This window comes from Zosterops lateralis (genome assembly GCF_965231275.1).
Source record: "Zosterops lateralis genome assembly, chromosome: 1".
Taxonomy (NCBI): Eukaryota; Metazoa; Chordata; class Aves; order Passeriformes; family Zosteropidae; genus Zosterops; species Zosterops lateralis.
This window is the reverse complement of record NC_139762.1, coordinates 123,047,803-123,067,549: the sequence shown is the minus strand read 5'-3', so window position 1 is coordinate 123,067,549 and position 19,747 is coordinate 123,047,803. Positions and strand designations below refer to the sequence as shown.

Below are 19,747 nucleotides of genomic sequence, written 5' to 3'. Positions count from 1 at the left end.
ACTAAATTAGAAGGTTTTTTCCAAGATCACACTGTATTATTCAATTGAACTAATGCCTCTCAGAAGAGCCAGAAGTGCCAAGAATGCAAACACACTGCAAGAGGTTTGGTATTGGGTCCACTCTAAGCATTGTTTAGCTTGTTCATAAAGTAAACATTCCAAAAGAACAATAGGTAAAAAGACAACACTTGCTCATATGCTGAGTTTGGGTGAATAATTAGAGTATATAGAGATGAATATTCTCAGTTTCTGACCAACATGGGATACTACAAAAAACCTACAAACTACAAAAACTACAAAAATTAGCATGAACTAACCTTTGCAAAAGTATTTAGGGTTAAGTAGTGAAATAATGCAAGCCCTTTTATCAATTCTGAAAATTTGACTTAATGTAACCTTGAAATGTAGGACACCACCCATGAAATTTGAAGACAAAATGCAAATTTCAAGACCAAATGTTGATGAAAAATAACCCACTTAGTTTTCAGCTCAGTCAGAAGTTCATCCAGACTGTAAAAAATATTAAGGGAAGAAATACAGAGGGTGGGAGAGAGACGGGAAAGACATTTTTTTTCTACTCCTAACCAATTAATGCCCACATTTTCTAACCTGCCTGCAACTGGATTAAAAGCTTCACTGAACATATACTCCACAGGTAACCTTTAGGTAAGTAAATTTTAACTTTTAGTGCAATATATGTGAAATTTGCTATCTCAACCACCAAGAATCATTATTTTTACCCTCCCCTTTAACAAAATTTTCCATTGCTACTACATACCTTATACCTACAGCCTCCTCATGATCCAGTAGAAACACCACCAGTATTTTCAAACAAATAGCACTGATATTTGCACAACAGATAACGTTCCATATTTGTTTTCATCAGACTCCAGTGAATTCAGAGCCAAGCTAAAAATGGAAAGGCGATGTATCTTCAGTTCAGAAAGGCTTTTCAGCACTCTGAATGAAATAACATTCTGATAACACACATCTTAACTAGACCATGCTCAGCCTCAAAATCTTTTAAATCTTTCTTCACAAAATGCTTCTACCCCCCTCCTTACATAATTTGCTTTTAACCCTTTGTGGGGAGTATCTTTAAAGTATGTCTTTCAGAACCAAGCAATATTTTCTCCCTTTTGTATTTTGCCACTTTTCTTGCTCAAACCCCTGTGAGGATTATTCAAACATTAGCACTCAAATATTAAAATCAATTTAATTTAAAACATTTATGTTATGAATTATGAAATATAAAAATTTAAACATGCAAAGTACTGAAAGGAAAACAAAAATATACCAAGAACAGGGAAGGCTAATTGCAATAGAAAACTATTTCCCCAGAGGTGGCTTTTGGATGAAGACTCAAACTCTGGGCACCACATTCCTGTGTGAAGCACTGCTGAATCCACATGTCTTGACATGTGTCCCCCTCTTTTCCACAGAGCTATTTCTCATGATGTCATTATGGGATTAACACATTTGTAACCAGACAGCAGTGATCTACATGTGATAAGATGTTTTTTGGGAATCACTACAAATTCTTTAGCCATTTGACTCATATGCCAAATGAAGCAAACTTATCTGTAAAGTCAAATTTGGTTATTGCCTGAAATTTCACATCTATCACACTACATAACATGAGGATTCTTAGGCTCATTAAAGCTATTTTTCATTAGTTCTCCTCTTTTTGGCTACTTCAGGATGCCATTTAAGAGACTTGAAAAGTCAATAGGTTCAATAGAAACTACTATCAAACTTAATCAAAATTTCCCCACAAAAAAGAAATACTGAAGGATTTTTTTCCTTTTCTTAAAAAAGATACAGCTGAACTGCTGAGAACATGCAAACGTGCACAGATTCTTTGGGTCAGACAATAAAAAGAGGATATCATACAAAGACAAGAATAAATTAAGTGCTATGCCATCCTCATAATAAAAACAGTAGAACTGGAAAAGGCATTCACCTAGAAATGTAAGCAGAAAGAAAGGGGTTGTTTATTGTTAAAAATCAAACTAACTCTCCATAATTCCATGAAACACAAGCACACCACTTCCACTCATCACATACAAGACCAAACAAATGCTTCTTGCCCAACGAAGTTTAGTTGGAACAATTGCAGTTAACTTTCTGGTTAAATGACAACTTGAAGAATAAATAACCCACATAAGCTAAACAAAACAAACCACCACCTGTAATTTGATTAAATACAGATTATGATTACACTGCCAACAAAGGCAAACTAGCTTAGTCTGATTATTAAGCAGGTAATCAAAGATTCAACTGAGCTCTAATGTTACTGCATGAAATTTTAATGAAGCAGCACAGCATCACGTCTTTTAGATGTCACAGCAGCAACAACCAAGTCTTTTAATGCAAAGCCGTACAACATTCAGGTAATTTTTCATCTGTTCAGCTTCATATTATGTTCCTTTTTCTGCATTCTTCCTACTAATCTTGGGCACTCTAAAACAACAGTAACAGAGCAGAGGAGGCCCAGAGACAGAACCATGCCTGATACTAGATAAGAAGGTTCTTAGAAACAAATTGTGATTAGGTACATCTAGAAGAATAAGTACTTCAAGTCAGCTCACATGCTTCATTAAGAAAATTACTCTCATTATGCCATTATAAGGCTGAATATATTTTTTCTTAAAAAACACAGAGCCAGAAACATGATATATCACAAGGGTATTTCTATCTGCTTTGAAGTAGATTGGAAAATATTGTGCTGATCATGGTTAACATCAAATAGCTCTGGACAGAATTTAGAAGATAGTTTTGTTATAAGAAAACAAGAATTTCAAATATGAAAAATAAAATATAAACTACAATGGTGCAGCATGCATAAATAAAAAACTGCTCTACACAAAGGGATCACTTCATATTATGTCACTAGCAACATTACTACCAAATATACTTTTCTTTTCTTTCTGAGAATCAGAAAGTAAGTGTTTTCTCTATCCAGAATGAATATTTTTCACTAGCTTTCCTTAACAGGTCTGTACAGAAAGACTCTGGCAGTTGTTTAAAGTGAATACACTTCAGGAGAAGAAGCTACAGGGTCTCCTAGAATAATGTCAACAATATTCACAATTAAAAATTAGAAAATGAACCAAAAACTAAAACAAAAAACAAAAATACCGGCCCCCCCCTGCAAATAGTCTTAAAATTCTACACTCTTTAATGGATTTCTGTGGTTTCTCGTGTCATTCCCCTCCCCAGTAAAATATGAACGATATTCTGTTATTAATTTAAATTAATTTATTTCCCAGGGTTCTTTTCTGTTTCACAGATTTCAGCATGTGATGGAGCTTTTCTTGAATATCTTCTATGTGGGTGGATTTTATAGAAGGATAAATTTAGTTTGCAAGGCCTGTTGTCACATATCTGTGTTTTTCTGCACCAGAGTAAGGTACATTAAACAATGACAAAGTCATTAATACCTAAATATGGAATTGCTTATTTTGTTCATATCTCATTGTCTTAGTAAGAACTTCATGCGGCATATGGAAAACAGCAGCCATCTCTTCACAAAAAAGACTGTAGTCACATCTTGCAGGTTCAGGAGAGAAGCAGCTTGCCACCACTCTTTTCTACACACAGGAGTTTGAGACCATTTCATCCAGGCACTTGAGCATTGCTCTGCTGCATTTGGATAGTCCCAGGTGTAACTAAAGCTCTGTCTCTTGCATGATCATAGATCAGCTTATTCCTATGAAATAAGCATTGTGTGATGGAAAAGCTTGTCTTCAGCACAACAACATAAACTAAGAGGACTTCCAGAACTGCTCATGTATTTTACTCCAGAAACCATTAAAATCAATGTGCTTAATCTAAGGAGCATGATCCAGAAGTGGAGGTTTCCTGGTCTTCAGCACACAAATCATAAGACTACAGAGTTAGGCATCCTCATCTGCAAAAAGGGACAGGACCAGAAGGAAAACAATTGTGTTTGTAACTGATAAATTAGTTTCAACACACTTTTTATACTGGTGGTTCTGTCCATGGGTTCCTTGAGACTGAGGACAGTCTGGATTCCAAGCCTTCTCCTTCCTTAGAATGAAGGTATTATGTGGAAGTTGAGCAGTGAGATTCACTTCCTCCCTACCTTCACACAGGTTTTTGAGTTAAAAACCTGACTTGGACCCTGAGTAAGGACTGACAGGTCTGTATGGGCACACCTAGTAAACCACCACTCTTTGAATCACAGAAAAACTTTGGTAGGGAAATCTGGAGGCCATCAAGTCCAAAAACCACTTGAAGCTAAGTAGGCTAACCTCAAACTTCTATCTGGTTGCCAGGGACTTCAGAAGAATTTCGAGTATCTCCAATGCTGGAGGTTTCCTACACATTTTGCCAAGCTGTACCAGTGCTAAACCATTTTTAAAGTGAAAGATTTTCCTTCCATGTAGCTGGAATTTCTCTTATTGCAAGTTGCGACCGTTGCCACTTCACTTATCCTTTTGTTGCAGAACTCCAAGAAAAGTCTACAACATCTCCAAAATACCTCCTTGGGTAGTGCTGTTACATCTCGTAGTGTCCTTTCCATGCTGGACAAACTCATTTCCCACAGTCCCTGCTTGTACAACATGTGCTCCAGCTTCATGTTTTTTATAGCCTTCACTACACTTGAGTAGGCATGTCAACACATCCCTGTTGTAGCAGCTGTCCAAAAGACTGTGATGGCACACTGGTGCCTCTTAGCAAGTTCAAGATCAGAGAGTCCTAGTTACCAGATCTTAGGTGAGACAAATACAAGGGTATGCAAATACAAAGAGCCTGGCCAGCAGTTCTAGATACTTACTGTTTTTAAGTAAAATATGAAAGACTAGAGTCTTGAATTCTGTTTCCTAAGGCTGTATGTAGTTCCCAGGTATTTTTTGGCTCATTAGAAGTACTGGAGAAGTGAAGGGTACAGGAATACTGGCTAATCCATGATTAGAGAGTTTAAAAAGTTATCACCATGTCGTAGGTGAAATACAGCCCTCAACTTAGACACACAACTGTGTCCTAGGAAGACGATTCCCTCCCATTAGTACAACCTGCTTTAGACTTGCTCCTTCTTGACATACAGTACAAGTAACTAAATATTTTCTGTTTGATCACACATCTGTACAGCATTTGTAAAATCAGATTTTAGCTTTCTGCTTACTGGAGCCCAGGTTTACACTGAAGTTGATACTCGTTTGAGTCCTGGTACAATGCAAAACGGTAACATTACGAGCCATTAATCTACAAAGGATTAAACTACAACATGAGAGTTCAGACTCTTCACAAAAAATCTGTCCTCTCAGCTTGTGGTCTCACACAAAGACTACCTGGGTTTCAGCTTACAGGCCTGAGACTCCAGGAGGCTGCCTGCATGAACCAGGCTCTGAAAGATCCAACTGTGAGACAAGACAGCATGTTTTAAATTACTGTCTGTGTAATTAGGCACAGTAAAGGCCACCTTCTCATGTGGAGAAAGACTTGTTAATTACTTTGCTGACTCTCTTCTGCTGCCATTTCTTGTCCTGAAGGACCAGCTGTCCTTTTCATCTTTCTCTGCCTTCTGCTCAGAATCTCTTTCTCCTTTAGAAAACGGGACCAAATCTAGCTACCCCTCCCACACAACAGTATTCAATTATGAACAGACCCCTTGGTATTTTTAAGCCCCAAACTGTGATATAGATTGAATAACCATTAAGATTTGATTAATTAAGGTTGCAGAAAGTAGAAGTATAATCTGATATAAAATTAATGCAAAGCGTTCTCAGGATACCAGGCTTAATTAACTTTACTGGAGAATTTTCACTGGCCGAATTCTCATCAGATTCTACCAATACAGTCAAAAATATGTAATTTCTCAAGAGAAGATGAGGATTTGCATACTTAAGTCCTAAACCTGCAAGAACACACATTCTCTGGCCTTCAGCTTGATGATAGCTTAAAGGCTGTTACACATTTTGCTTTTAATACATATACATGTTCTATCTAATAAAGTCTTACACATATACCATACCTCCAAGCTCAATAGCATAGTACGAGAGGCAGAATGATGATTTCCTTTATAAACTGAGCCTTTGGAACACAACGGGCAAGCAGGCATTGAAATAAGGTTTTCTTTTGAAAGGAATTTTTGAAGTAGTAAAATAACAAAAACTAGGAAGAAATTTTATCTAGTATCTATCTTTCTAGTAAGACATTTTAGATGTTAACAGCATCTGGAAAAAATTACAATTATGCAGTTTTGCAGAGAGATTTTATCATTAGTATAATTGCAATTACAAACTTTCAAAGCCTTTGTTTTCAATCTAGGAATTTGTGAAGGAAGCTAGAAAAAAAAAGCATTAGATATATAGAACAAAACAATCACTCTGACAAATGGACTGAGCCCAGAGATGACCTTCATATTTGCTCTTAGAGAGAAAACAAGAAGAAAGGGGAGGGATACAAACACAGAGTGATCTGGAACTGCTAGAGGCTGAAAACAAAGGATTCTGCAAAGGCACCTCTCATGTGGTGTTCTGGCCACAGCACTGCAAAATGCGTATTTTTTAAATTGGGAGAGCTTGGGGCCTTTTTGTTTGGTGTTTGGGTATTTTTTAGTGGTTTTCTTGTTTTGCTTTGTTTTTTTTTTTTTTTTAAGCTGCTTCTCAGAGACTCCTTGAAAGATCTTGTTCATTATAATTGGTGACCCTTTTCTTTGCATTTCTTCATCTTGTGCTTCTTATGCCAATTTTAATAACTGATTTGAAAGACCCAGTCAGCATGTTCTGGCTGCAACATGCGGTCAGACTTCATGCTACTAGACAACATACATAAGGCACAGCTGGCAGTCTTGTTTTCCCAGCAGTCAAGATTTCATTGTATCTCCTACAAGAGGAGTAGCAAAGACAGCGGAACATTAAACCACTCCCTTGATTTTTAAGCAACATGCTGATGTCTGGAAGAATCTCACCCTGTTGTAGATGGAACAAGGAGCTGTAATGGAGAACAGCCTGTACCAAAGTTTAAAATGCAAAAAGACAAATAAAACAAAGTTCTCATTGTCCAGTGCAAATAAAGTAGAAAGAACCAAGACACACAAAATAATGACAGGAAATTAATGAGGTGCAAAACATTTGAACAAATATGAGACAAACAAAGCAATGAGTCATATGGGAAGAAAGAGCGATGTCCAGTTTCAGTGTTTCAACAGCCTGACAGTTTTACAGCAAGAAAGGGACCATTTTAGTGGATTTAATATATAAGTTTGCAATGAACAGGATCACAGATGCATCACATTGCACTACTGATGCAGGTCTTTTAGATGGTCTGGGAGAACTCAATCAGCTTTGTGCTGCCTTTGAATTAATCTAACAAACATTCTTAGTGAGCCTTACAAAGAGGTATTTTTAAGATACTGCTGAGAAATTTGCTATACTTACACATTCTGAGTACCAACACTTTTGAACAAATAAACTTAGTATGCACTTTCTTGGCTTCGGAGTTTTACTTCAAAAGAAAGATTTGTGTCAAGTTAAGTTATCAGTAGGAAAACAGTTCTTTCCAACTGGTACAAAACAGAAGCTGTAGGACATCAGGAAGCTCTCTAGATATTCACAGCTCTTTTGCGCACTTCTGAATTCTGTTTCTACTCTCTGCTGTAGGAAAAACTTCCCTCTTGCTTTTATTTCTTGGCAGGGCAGGTGAGGGAGGGGGTGGTAGTAAGGGAAGAGACGGAAAGGCAAGGGAACACTCACAAATACTGCAAGCCATTGCAGAGACAGAGCAAAAAATGAAAAATAGGCATTTTCTTTCAACTAGATAGTCATTGGTATTTTCTGAGGAGGCAAGACTCTGAACTCCATCTTTTAGGAATCTTTTCACAGTGAACACAGAAGGAGCTGCTTACAGTCTGGGCCAGTTCTGATCTAAACAGCACTATGAAGTACTCATTGGGAAGTTATCACACATATAGGACAGGTACAAAAAAAGCTGCAGTGGTTAAGTCATAGGTATGAACTGAACACATCTGAATGCTGAACAGTGCTGAAACTACCATCATGTTTACCTGGCATACAGGAAATAACATCAACTTCAGTTTTCATCCAGTAAGATAGGCTTAACAGTGTATTTCTTCTCCAAAATATGTAAAGTCAGCATGTCAGGGGGTCTTTGTCAGGATCTTTTTTCATTAACTGTCAGTGATTTGCATTAATATAATCCTGTTCTTCAATATATTTTACACTTACAGCTTTGCTTTTTCTGTCTTGCCTGGGATTTATCAACAGACCCAAGTAACAGAGTCATTATATTCACCTTTTTTTGTAGAAGATCTTATATCACCATTCTTTTGAGTTCTGTAATTTCCTTGCTATTCCAAAAAAAATTAAGTGAAGACTACATAAGCATCGAAAAAAGAATGGTGAACAGTTTAATTTAAATTTGAGTGACACTGTTGTGTTTTTTTACGCAAGTTTATCCAACACTGTTGGACAAATAAATTCCACTCTTTTTGGTAGCTTATATACACATAAGTGAAAAAGACTAGAAAATTGGTCACAGATGTCATCTGAAGACAAGAAGAAGACAACAGAAGCTCCATAGAAATAAATGGACATCATAAAAGGCTTGTAGAAAAATCTCCCTTGAATATAAAAACTCTCTTGCCTATGTCTTCTTCCAGGAAGCCGGAGGAAAGAGTCAAAATTATTTCTGTTATTAGGTGAAGTATCTTTTCAAAAAGACACTTTGAGTAGTAGAAAGTGTTATTTGTAGAAAACTACAAATAACAATTTGGTTAACTACTTTCTTTTTGAGGAGAGAAGAGACTCTTTTTACACTCAGCTGATTGTGGGCAGGTACGTAACAGCCACTTCAACAATTTAACTTTATCCCTAATAGGCTTCTTTTCTCTCTCTCTTTATACTTGATCACTTGTAAACCTAAGACCCTGATACAATGCTTTCAGTAGCTGAAAGGATTTGAAAAATCATCGTTTCTGATTCCAATTTTACACTAACTTCCCACAATTAATGCTTCTTTCTTTAGCTTGCTTTTAGCTTTCAGAGGCTGCTCCTGCATGGAATAAACCCTTATGCTTTGCTATTTAATCCTACCGAATCTTTTTATGCTTCTCTGAATACTTTTTCTTTTAGTGATACATCAACTGGGTTAGATATAAACAACCCTCAAGCCAAATATAAGATTTTGGCTTTCAGTGAGCTGGCTAGTTAGAGAGAATAGTAGAAACCTGTAAGAAAACCCAACACAGAAGACTTTGTTCCTCTAGCTTGTAAAAGGTCTTTATGCCCAAACTGTAAGACAGAAGCACCAAACTAACACCCAAACACAAACACATATACACGCAGAAAAGAAAAAAGGAGAGGAAAAGTTCAGAGTGGAGATCATAGCTACCTTTACTTTGGGTTACTCAAATTTTGGTATTACTAATCTTTGTAAAAGGAACTACTTCACTCACATTGAGTTCACAGTTGTTAGTTCCACAGAGATGGCACTTCATACGGAAGAAGAAAGAAAAAGTCAGCCACTGGACAAACAACATTACTGTGTGTACACAATTAAATTTTTAGATCTTACATTTTTGACTTGCCCAGAAGGACATGCACTAGATCCACCCTCCCATTCTCTGGTGACAATTAACTCCTATTAACGATTTTCCAACCTATCCACATCCATGTCCTTATTTACAAAAGGATCTCTTACAACAGAGGAGGCTTGGTGACAAAATAAAAGTCTAGTATTTTGGCCATGGTTATCAGAATGTTAATTACATTATAAATTAGCATTATATAGGGATTATCCAGAAACTTAGGGTGCTAAATTAAGGCTTACCTTGGATTTTCACATCACTCACAAAAAAGCCCCACATGTAGAAAGTAAAACTACTGAAAGTATCTACGCCTGTTACTATGAAAACCATGATACTCCAAAATATTTCTGCTTTCCTTAACAAGGCTTTCAAATATGGCCAAAAATAGAGATAAAGTAGAACACTACTGAAATTACTGCTCTAAGAGCAGAGCAGGAATACTTCAGAAAGGAGGATGGGAAGGTGAAAGTTTTTCAACAGAACAAATGGTAGGTATAATTAAGTGTTCAAGAAGAATGTCACAGAAACAACATTAGATGAAAGACAGGTATCACAGGATGCAGAATGCATAGAAAGCATCCTGTTTTCAACAATTTGAACAGAGAAAAGCCAGACAAATTAGCTAAAAATCTGGCCTGCTTCAAGAGTAGCCACATCAAAGGAGAGTTGGATAAACTAAGAGGCTTCCAAATAGAGAATTTATTTTCTAAAAACATGCAAATCACCTGCTGGGAAAAGGCATCTAACCCACAACAATTCCAAGAACAAGTTTGGCCTTGTTTGGAAGAACAAGCTGACCTAAGTCAAAATCGCACAAAAATCCTCGGCAACAGTTTAACAGTCATTTATGAAATTGTCCTAGTCTTTAGCAGAATTCAGACATTTTTTAATTTATAGCAAAGATTGCAACTCTGCCGATAGCCATTCCATACAAAAAAACCCCACCCAAACTCGGAAACTCCATACTTGTCACCAAAATTCATACAAAAATAGAATTACGAAAGATGACACTGAAGAGCAGCCATGAGAGTGTAATGAATCACTACTAAGCACAGAGACACAGGCAACTGCTCCTCTCAAGAGAAGTGTTTAGGAATTTGCCAGGAACATGCTTGGACACCAAAATGAAGTGTTCAGGTGTCACCTTAGGCTCAAAAAATACACAATGTTCAGATTAAACAGTCTGGAAAGCAGAGGAAATCTAGGATGCTTTTGGCACTTTTTTCTCTCCCACTCCAACAGGAAATTAAAACAACATACCACCAGAGGAAGATGGGCATTCATTTGGACACTGACCTCAGAACACTGCTAAAGTTTTCTTTCTATCCTTCCTTGTAGTTGGTGTAAGAAATCATATGCAGTTATTTAAGGTATGCAAACGGTTAGTCTCCAATTAAATGTTCAAGACAGTAGTTAAGAAATACGCTGCTACCAAGAGAGACACAACTTTAAACTAAAAAAATTTACACTAAAAAATTCAGTAGAACAATATATTTGCAAAATGAGTACCAGTACCTGCCTTAGCCAGACCAAGAGTAATAGGGGGATGGAGGAACAGAAACGCAGAGCGGACTTGGAAGACCTAGAAAACTTACACAAAATGTATTTGCATATTGTGCTATCCCACTAGAAACACTGCTTAACAAGCAGAGCAGCAGTCTGTAACGGATGAATGGTCTTCAAAAAATGCTTCTGTGAGGCACAAAAGTGAAAGGAAAGAGAATTTTCTGCCTGGAAGGAAACAGCACAGTTCAGTGTGCTGCAGCAGTCATCAGAAATCAGTACCTTTTTCTGGAGACTTGCATAAGTAACTCTCTGATCTGCAGCCTTATTGGCTAGAGAACTGTGGGAAAACAATGTTTAAATAACAGCTTTCATCCCTCACTTCCAAATATTGTCAATGAAAATGGAAGTGCCGAAAAGCATTTTGGGATCTTCCATGATGAAAGGGGCCACATAAATAATACACTTCTCCAGTATCTGAGAAAAAGAGGGTAACAAAAATGTTTCTTCTTGTTCTTTGGTCTGTACAGCAATTCCTTAAGTGTGCAGAGTGTACAGTTCAAAAGTCTCTTCTACAGTGACAATCAGCTAATGAATTATACCATACAAAACACTTTCAATTCCTTCCTTAAATGCTAATGAAGTCATTCCCCATTATTAGCTAATATTAAAAGCCTACTGTTACATGAACATGTAATGAATACTAAAGTATCAGTAAGGAAGTGATATTACATGCTTAAATTTCTTATACAGTATCTGTGCTCCTCCGGGTGCAGGATATCATGTTCATCTTCTATAAATACCCATTCAAACTTTATCTGTTCTGGAGATGCTTTGTGCACAAGCTGGGGATGACTGAAGGCTTTGCACCTGTTTTTCACCATGTAGAAGGGATTTTGCTTTTGTAAAACTGAAGAAAATATTGCCATTGTACCAGTCAGGCCCAAGTACCACATTAGGTACAGACAGAAAAATTAGACTTGAAAAGGACATGTAGCAGTGGTAGCATTGTTTCTGCATATTGTCACTTAGATTGAGTAACACTAGCACCGATACAATTCTTATTATCATATGATATTATAGCTGCCCATTCAATAAATCAACACCTGTAGTCCCTGCAGGCAAATAAAAACATACGAAAAGGGAAAAAGAAATAATAATAAAGTATTTAATAAAGCCTAAAGCTATTCAGAATAACTTACGAGAACTCCCTATTCAGGGCAAATATTTTGCTTGGAAAAGGTTTTGGTGTTTGTAAATAGTATCAGCTTGTATGTAAACAAAAATATGATAAGATGGGCTTATTTCACTGACAAAAAGCTGTAGTTCCCTTAGGCTTTAAAGGCATGCTGTAATCATTTTGATAAGTTATGTCTCTTTCTCAAGTCATACAGCTTCTATATTTATGCAGACTCCATTCACATCTCTTATCACGCTTTGACTCCATGAGACCTTACAAATAACAGTTACTTAAAATGCAGCAGTCTATTTTTGGTTTTGTGTGGTTTGGTTTTGGAGTTTTTTTTATATAAAGTGTTTCACATTATGCCTGCCTTTTAGAGTTTGAATTATTTTCACATGCTCCAATTCTTATTTGCATTAATAAATCCTATTCACTTATTTACCATTTCCCATGCCTGAGCTCAAAAACATCAGCCCAACTCAGTAAAGCTGCCATTATCCAACTATTTTAAAACAAGAGTAACACAAAACGAAGGAAGGGTTTATGGCTGAATTTCTCTGTAAGGCTACACGTTACAGTTTGTTCTTTCCTACATTTAAAATGCATTTTTGATATCCAGCTATCAACTTTTATGTCTCCTGTTAATGGCACCAGTACCTTAATGTCATGCAAACATATCACTGTATTGATCCTACAATGAAAAGGAACCTCATAGGGACACAAGAGATCAGATCAATTGAAACATAATTAGTAACTGGAAAAAATATGCATCGTGAAAAAAATGGGAAAGAAATGGGACATAATTTTGAAATTATTGTACTACTAAATAGAATTTCTAAACCCTGCACATCAGAAATAAATTTTCAGGAAGTGTCAAAAAATAAATCAAACATGAAATACAGTCCATATGTACAGAAAGAGTACATTCAGGATGACAATTCTGTTCTTGAGGAAAAAGAATGTGACAGAAAATCTTGACTCGTGAGAAACTAAAAAGGAAACAATTGTTTAACATTACTAACATCATGTTAATTAAAAAGGCGCTTAATTAAACCATTAGGCAACAAATTTTAAGGGAAAACAAAGAGACTTTCTTCCTTACACTCCACATGCCCTGAATCATGCCAAAGGAGACTGTGGAGCCTGCAAACAGAAATCAGATCAACCAAACACACGCAGCGAGGACATGATGTCTCCTGCAATTAAACGTAATAGTGCAAACATTGCTTCATGCCCGCAGAACTCCTAATCAATGCTGAGCACCAAACACTGGGAGACTGCATCAAAAGATGATTACTCCACCTAATTTAGTCATTACTTCTCTAAGCATCCTTTATTGGAATCTTGCCAGCCATCTTATTTTAATAGCAGACTTACATTCTTATAAGCTACACTGTAATACGCCACAGAGATTTTTTACCGAACAAGATGTTTTTGCCCATCCTATAGAATTGGAACTGGCATCTGACAGTCACTGTTCTAGTGTGAGCAATTATTTCTTTACTTTATTAGCAATACTAAATCAAATCAATCAATGCCATCTGTCATGTACCACAGGAAGAAATGTTTTCATATATATATATATATATATATATATACATATCAGTAAAAAAGAAATCACAAAAAATCCAGAGCTACTCATATTATTAGTTATGAGGAACTTTTGCTAAATTTGAATGAAACATCTTTTGTTCCTTTTTTTTTATTACGTGTTTTTTTCTGTGTTGTCTTGGAATTCACTACCATCATAGAGATATCAAGAACTTTCTGTGCCTCAAGTGAGCACCTCAGAAAATTTGAAAGTAACTGAATCTGTTTAGCCTGACTGCACTTTCAAATTTAGATCTCAGCAAACTGACCCTTAACACCAAGAATTTTTCTTAGTCTACTTGTGGATAGATGATTTCAAAGGAGAAATACATTTTTAACTTCCACTTTGACTGTGTTAGACCAAAAAAAAAAAAAAAAAATAATTCCAAGACAAATGTAGAAAGCTGCAGATCAGAAATATTAGGCAGAACTCTAGAAATTCTTTGAAAGTAAAACTAAGAATCCAAGTGACTCAGGAGATTGAACAAAGAAAACAGGAATTGATGGAACATTTATGTACCTAGACTTAATTTAGTCTAATTACTTTTCTATGACAAAAACATACATATCTATTAGGCAACAGTCTTGGTCAAAAATTGAAGTTCTGCAATTATTTACTTTCCTTTGTTTTGAAGTGTGAAAGTGCTGTTGAGCTTGGCCTGAAGGAATTCACTTCAGCTGAGCCCAAGACTTACGAGCGTAGATAATCTGTGTGCTCGTGATTTTTGCAGCTCTTGGGGTTGACTAGTTATCCAAAAGACAGCAGGTATTTCCACAAAACACTGTGTGAAGGATTCACTGACAGTTTACTTGATAAGCATCACAGCTTTTACTCTTCTGTGGGGTTTACCTCTCTCCTACCTACTATTGACCGAGAAGTTAAGTCAAGATGCTGAACAGGAATCAATTTAAGGCTGCTGCTGAAGTAATAATATCCTTTACCAACATGATCCACAGTATTTTAAGTGAGGTTTCACATGTACTATAAACAGTATCATGGAAGAACCATTAATAAGCATCTGTGCTATTTTAAAACAACAGGTGGTGAGATCGTTTCACCAAAGTTATGTGCTCACCATATGTGTAAGTGGAAATACTGTAGGAGGTAGAAGGCAAATGAGTGAATAGTTAGCAAATATATATATTATATAATATATATAATTATATGTATATTTTAAGATCTATATGATCTCATTAAAGCTGCAGCACATTTCATGGGCTAGCTAACAGCTGCCAAGATAACTTGGATACACCTTTGAATCTTTTTGGAATTGTTGCTAGAACAAAAATGTGACAAAAAGAAGCAGTCACAGTAAGAGAAACTAAGACTGTATGTTGGCATTAGACCTATTTGCCTATCACATCTGATGAATCATTGGGACATGAGTGCAGACAGGAATACTGAATTGTGCAGAGACCAGACAGTTGCCATAAAGGCAGGTTAAATTCCCCATGAGTCCTGTAAAGCCAAAGAACAGCAATGTAGCCAATTTTTAAAGTAATTTTAATAAAGGTTAGAAAACAAACCAAACTCTGCTAGAGAGAACTACATCCCAGCTGACATGGAAATTCTTCTACTGCAGCTCTTCCTCACAGTTTGTGTTTTATACTTGGTTCAGCCAGGGAAGAAGAGCAGAGATACCCTGGAATCACTTAACAATCACAGAAATACGACCAGCTCAGAAATGCAACGTCTTCGGTATTTTAGGGAAGACAAAACCCACTATCATACCTTATTGGTTCTACCATAAGAATTAAAGGAAAAAGAAAAGAAATTTTTTGATCTGGCATTTGGCTGGGACATTTGCACCAACTGTTCTATAAGAGTCAATTTTGTGTTACTTTCTCCTCATTTATGATCATATTTTAAGACTGGGATATATACAGTTCTTGTACAGTCAGATCCTTTCTTTTATAATGTTGTCTTAATAAAGTAATTTTCTAAGAGTAGACAATACAGAGGCTTTCTCAAAGCTAGTCTCTCAATGCATCATGAAAGCAATACATATAAATTGATCCATGCTTGTGCTGGTTTACATGCAGTCCCCTTCAAGGGAAATGCTTCAACAGCTTTCTTTTACAAGAAACATACATGAACTCTGCACTTCTATCTCCATATTTCATATTTAGCTCAGGCGCTCATTATACAGGTTGTGAAGTGCTGATTTACGTGACTGTGTCAAATTAAAGCAAGAATATTATCAATGCCTGTCTTGTTGCCACCACTAATATTTTATAAATAGATAAAACTCTTAGTTCTCCTTAAAGATTGCCACCTTCGCAGTTAACTGGGCACTCACATCAAGATCGTTTATTGACAGTTAGTCCAACATGAAATCCACTTGCATAGTAGGAGACAAAGTTTCACTTTGTGCCTGGCATTATTTTTCAGAAATAATTTTTTTCTCTCCCAGAAACACAAGCTATTGCACATAAAGAACATGCATATGGAAAGTGTGAATGCATTTCTTCTTCAAAATAAAAATGGTATAATTACTGTTGAAATATTCTTGATTGTTTGCACATGCTAAAGTACATAGCTTTGAGTTTATTGTGTAATATCTGTCCCTTTTTACCCTGCTCAAGCCTTTTTAAATAGAATTCTTAAATAGGAAAAAATAATCCAACTGAAAGCCTAGTAACAATATAAGTGAAAAATGGGCTGCTTGCTCTGAGACATGGTTATTTCAGTTTGTTCAAACAGCACTTGGTAACATAATTTTTAAAATTCTCATAATAATAGAAAATATATTTAATTGAAGTGTTTCATCTCAGCCCTTGGAAAGGACCACAAGTAAAATCAAACCTATGCAACTTCAAGTGCATTCAAGGCCACTGGGTTTTCCAGTTTGTTCTACTAAAGGAAACAAACCTTTTGCAAACATACCCATCTGGTCCCCACTAATAAAATTGGGTAAATGAACCTGCTGGTTCAAAGGCTGGCAGCAGCCTAGAAACCTCAAAGATAATTAAGCTCTTACAAATCTGAAGAACAAACCCAGATGAAATATACCAAAATAGCAGAACCTCTGAGGAAAAGACAACTAAATCTCAGCTGCTACCCAGTCTGTCTGGCACCAACCAGCTGGCCAACGAGGCTGTTCTTCCAGTCAATGGTGCTGTTCCCCCAGATCAACCACAATAAAGATTTCCTTTGGTTGGCAGAAGTACGGAAGTTGCAATAACAGAAGGAACAAGAAGAGTTCTGAGAAAGAAATCTGTAGGAAGTGGATTTACACCAGTCACACGATTGAACTAAACTCACATTGATAATTAGATTATACTTTTTTTCATATGGACACATGTGCATCATTACCATTTGCCTTTAGAGTACACAAAATTAAAACAAAAGCAACTCAAGTTTGCAGTGGGGTTCTTGGTCAACGACTACTTCATCACTGCTACAATATAGTTTTTAAAAAAAGTTAATTAAGAGTCTTGAAATATTAGGCTTGCCTGGAAGCATGAAGGGCTAAATTTGCTGTGATAACACTGCGTCAACATCAGTGAGTAGTCATACTCACTGCAACAACTTGCAACAACTTGCTTGCAACAACTCACTCTGAGGACATTACTTCTTCACTTCCATGAAGAAACTGACTTTATATAGAATGGGTGGGCTAATATGTGAAGCATCCGAACTCAGCTACATGGTTTCTTTTTCCAACCAAATGCAACTAGAAAAGAAATCAGCCAAACATTGCAAGCACTGCAACTCTGAAACTGTCAGCCATGCTTAATTCTAGAAAGGAAAAACCAATAGAAATGCCCCAACCAATGCTTCAAAGTTTTTACAGGAACAAAATATATGATATATGGAAGACACAGTGTTGCAGACCATAACACACAGGTTTGACAAAATGATTTTTTTTTTCTAGTTTGAAATACATTGTGTGTGCCATGACATGCTTAAAGCAACAGGCTTGTCCAGGATCATAGTTAATGACTGTGCTTTGGAGAAAAGATTTGTCATTGGACTGACTTCTGATTCCAAAATTCATCACTCGCTCTTTGTTTCAGCCTTGTGAAACCTCAGTTGTTTTTTTATACACTTTTTCTGTCTCTGTAGCTGTCACTTGCCTTCTGCATACCCAGCAACAGTACTGACGGTATTTAAATATCTTCCCAGAAATAATGACAACAAATAAAGCAACTTCCCGTTACCTCGCTAAGCATTACTTGTGTCACTCTAGAGCCATGTCCAGAGGCTTCAGCCACAACCAAGAATCCCACAACTCTCTGAGCTTCTCTGTGAATGACTGGGTAGCAGCACCCTTGAAGATGAACATATAGGTAAATAGACATTGACTAAAATAACCTTTAGCTTCCAGTATCCTGCTTCCTTTTTCATTAAAAACAGATTATTTCCCAATTCTTTACTTCTCAGAGACACAGACATTGCTTCCATTTCCAAACCACAAGAGCCATTAACCACTACACAGGCAGACAGTGTTTATTCTAATGAGCTGCCTCTGCACGCCAGCCTCCTGCATTGCCATACCTGCTTTAGGGCAAGTTTTCTTTTTTAAAGCAGAACAAAGTTAAAAAATAAAAACAAACCAGGCATCAAAAAACCAACCCAAAACAAACAACCAACAACAACACAACAACCCAACAAAAACCACCAGTGTATCAGGCACAGAAATAGGTCAGGCAGATTTTTTTCCCTTCTTCTAAATTCCAAACCACCATTCATTCGATATTCAGACCTATGTACGTACCACAATGTGCAGTGATAACAGACAAGCTACAATATGCACACATTCTTGTTTTCTCCACTTCTACAGGTGATACGATGGAATAGCAACGCACTAATTCTTCCATTAACGCACAAATGCATTTGAATTTTGCTATTTTGTTTGCCGCGAACCTTGGGCTAGGTGATAAAAATGAATAAGGGGAAAAAAACCACACAAGTCTCCTAGGAAGACGAGAGAATCCATTATGGCGTAAGGGCAGGTTCCCCAACTTCTACACTCTAGTTTTCTGTGAGGCGACTTGCAAATCCAGGAATGCGTGTGAGATGACATCTTTTTTTGCTGCTGTTCGCCCGAAGCCCTTCTGCCTTAAGATGTCTTCCCCGGCCCGGGGAGAGCCGGGGGCAGCTCCGCACCTGTCGGGGCCCCGCCGCCCCCGGCCCCGGCCCCGCCCCACGCCCCAGGCCGGGCGCCCCACACGGCACCGAGCGCGGCCCGGCCCGGCCCGGCCCGGGGGGAGCGGGCACCGAGCCCCGCACAGCCCGGCCACGGGAGACAGAACGCTACACCGCCGCGCTTTTGGAGGGAACCGCGGCAGAAGGGAGGAGAGGGAAGGAGAGGGAAGCCCCGAGCCCCAGCGCCGCTGCAGAGCTGCCCGTGCCGGGGCTGGCAGTGGCAGCTCCAATTCCCCCGGCCGGGCAGCGCCGCAGCCTCCGCCGCCCGCCCCCGCAGCTCCCGCAGCTCCCGCTCACCTTTCAGCGACCGGCTCAGCGCATCTTCCTCCCTCCTGCCCTCCCTCTCTCTCTCTCTCTCCCGCAGCGGCTGCTGGTGGCGGCCCAGAGCCCCCCGGCTCGGCGGGTGCCCGGCGCTGTTCCCTCCTCAGCTCCCGCTGTCACTTCACCCCCACATCCCGCCGGCGGCGGCGGCAGCTGCTGCTCCTGAATTCACGGCGCTCCGGCGGCATGAAGTCATCCTCCCCGCCCCCTCCGCGGGCCGCCGCACTCCGCTCCCCTGGCGGGGGGGGGACGGCCCCGCCGCCCGGCACCCCGGGCCCCTCGGGGCTCCGCCGCTCCACCCGCACCGGAGCGGCCGCCCCTCCCTAGGGAACACCCGTGCCCGGCCGCCCGGGAGCCTGCGAGGGGCGGGCCCGGCTCCCGGGTGTGGTGGCGGTGCCGGGGACCCTCCCCAGGCACGGCG

At 38.4% G+C, this 19,747-nt stretch overlaps 1 protein-coding gene across 1 annotated transcript in view; it reads right to left on the bottom strand.

Moving 5' to 3' along the window:
* The window catches only part of PKIA (cAMP-dependent protein kinase inhibitor alpha), a 42,738-nt gene extending 23,274 nt beyond the window's left edge, over positions 1–19,464 (bottom strand). Inside the window, exon 1 of the mRNA XM_083877588.1 lies at positions 19,303–19,464. The gene's annotated coding sequence lies outside the window, so the exon portion shown is untranslated. The remainder of the gene's footprint in view (positions 1–19,302) is intronic.
* Positions 19,465–19,747: the final 283 nt, after the last annotated feature.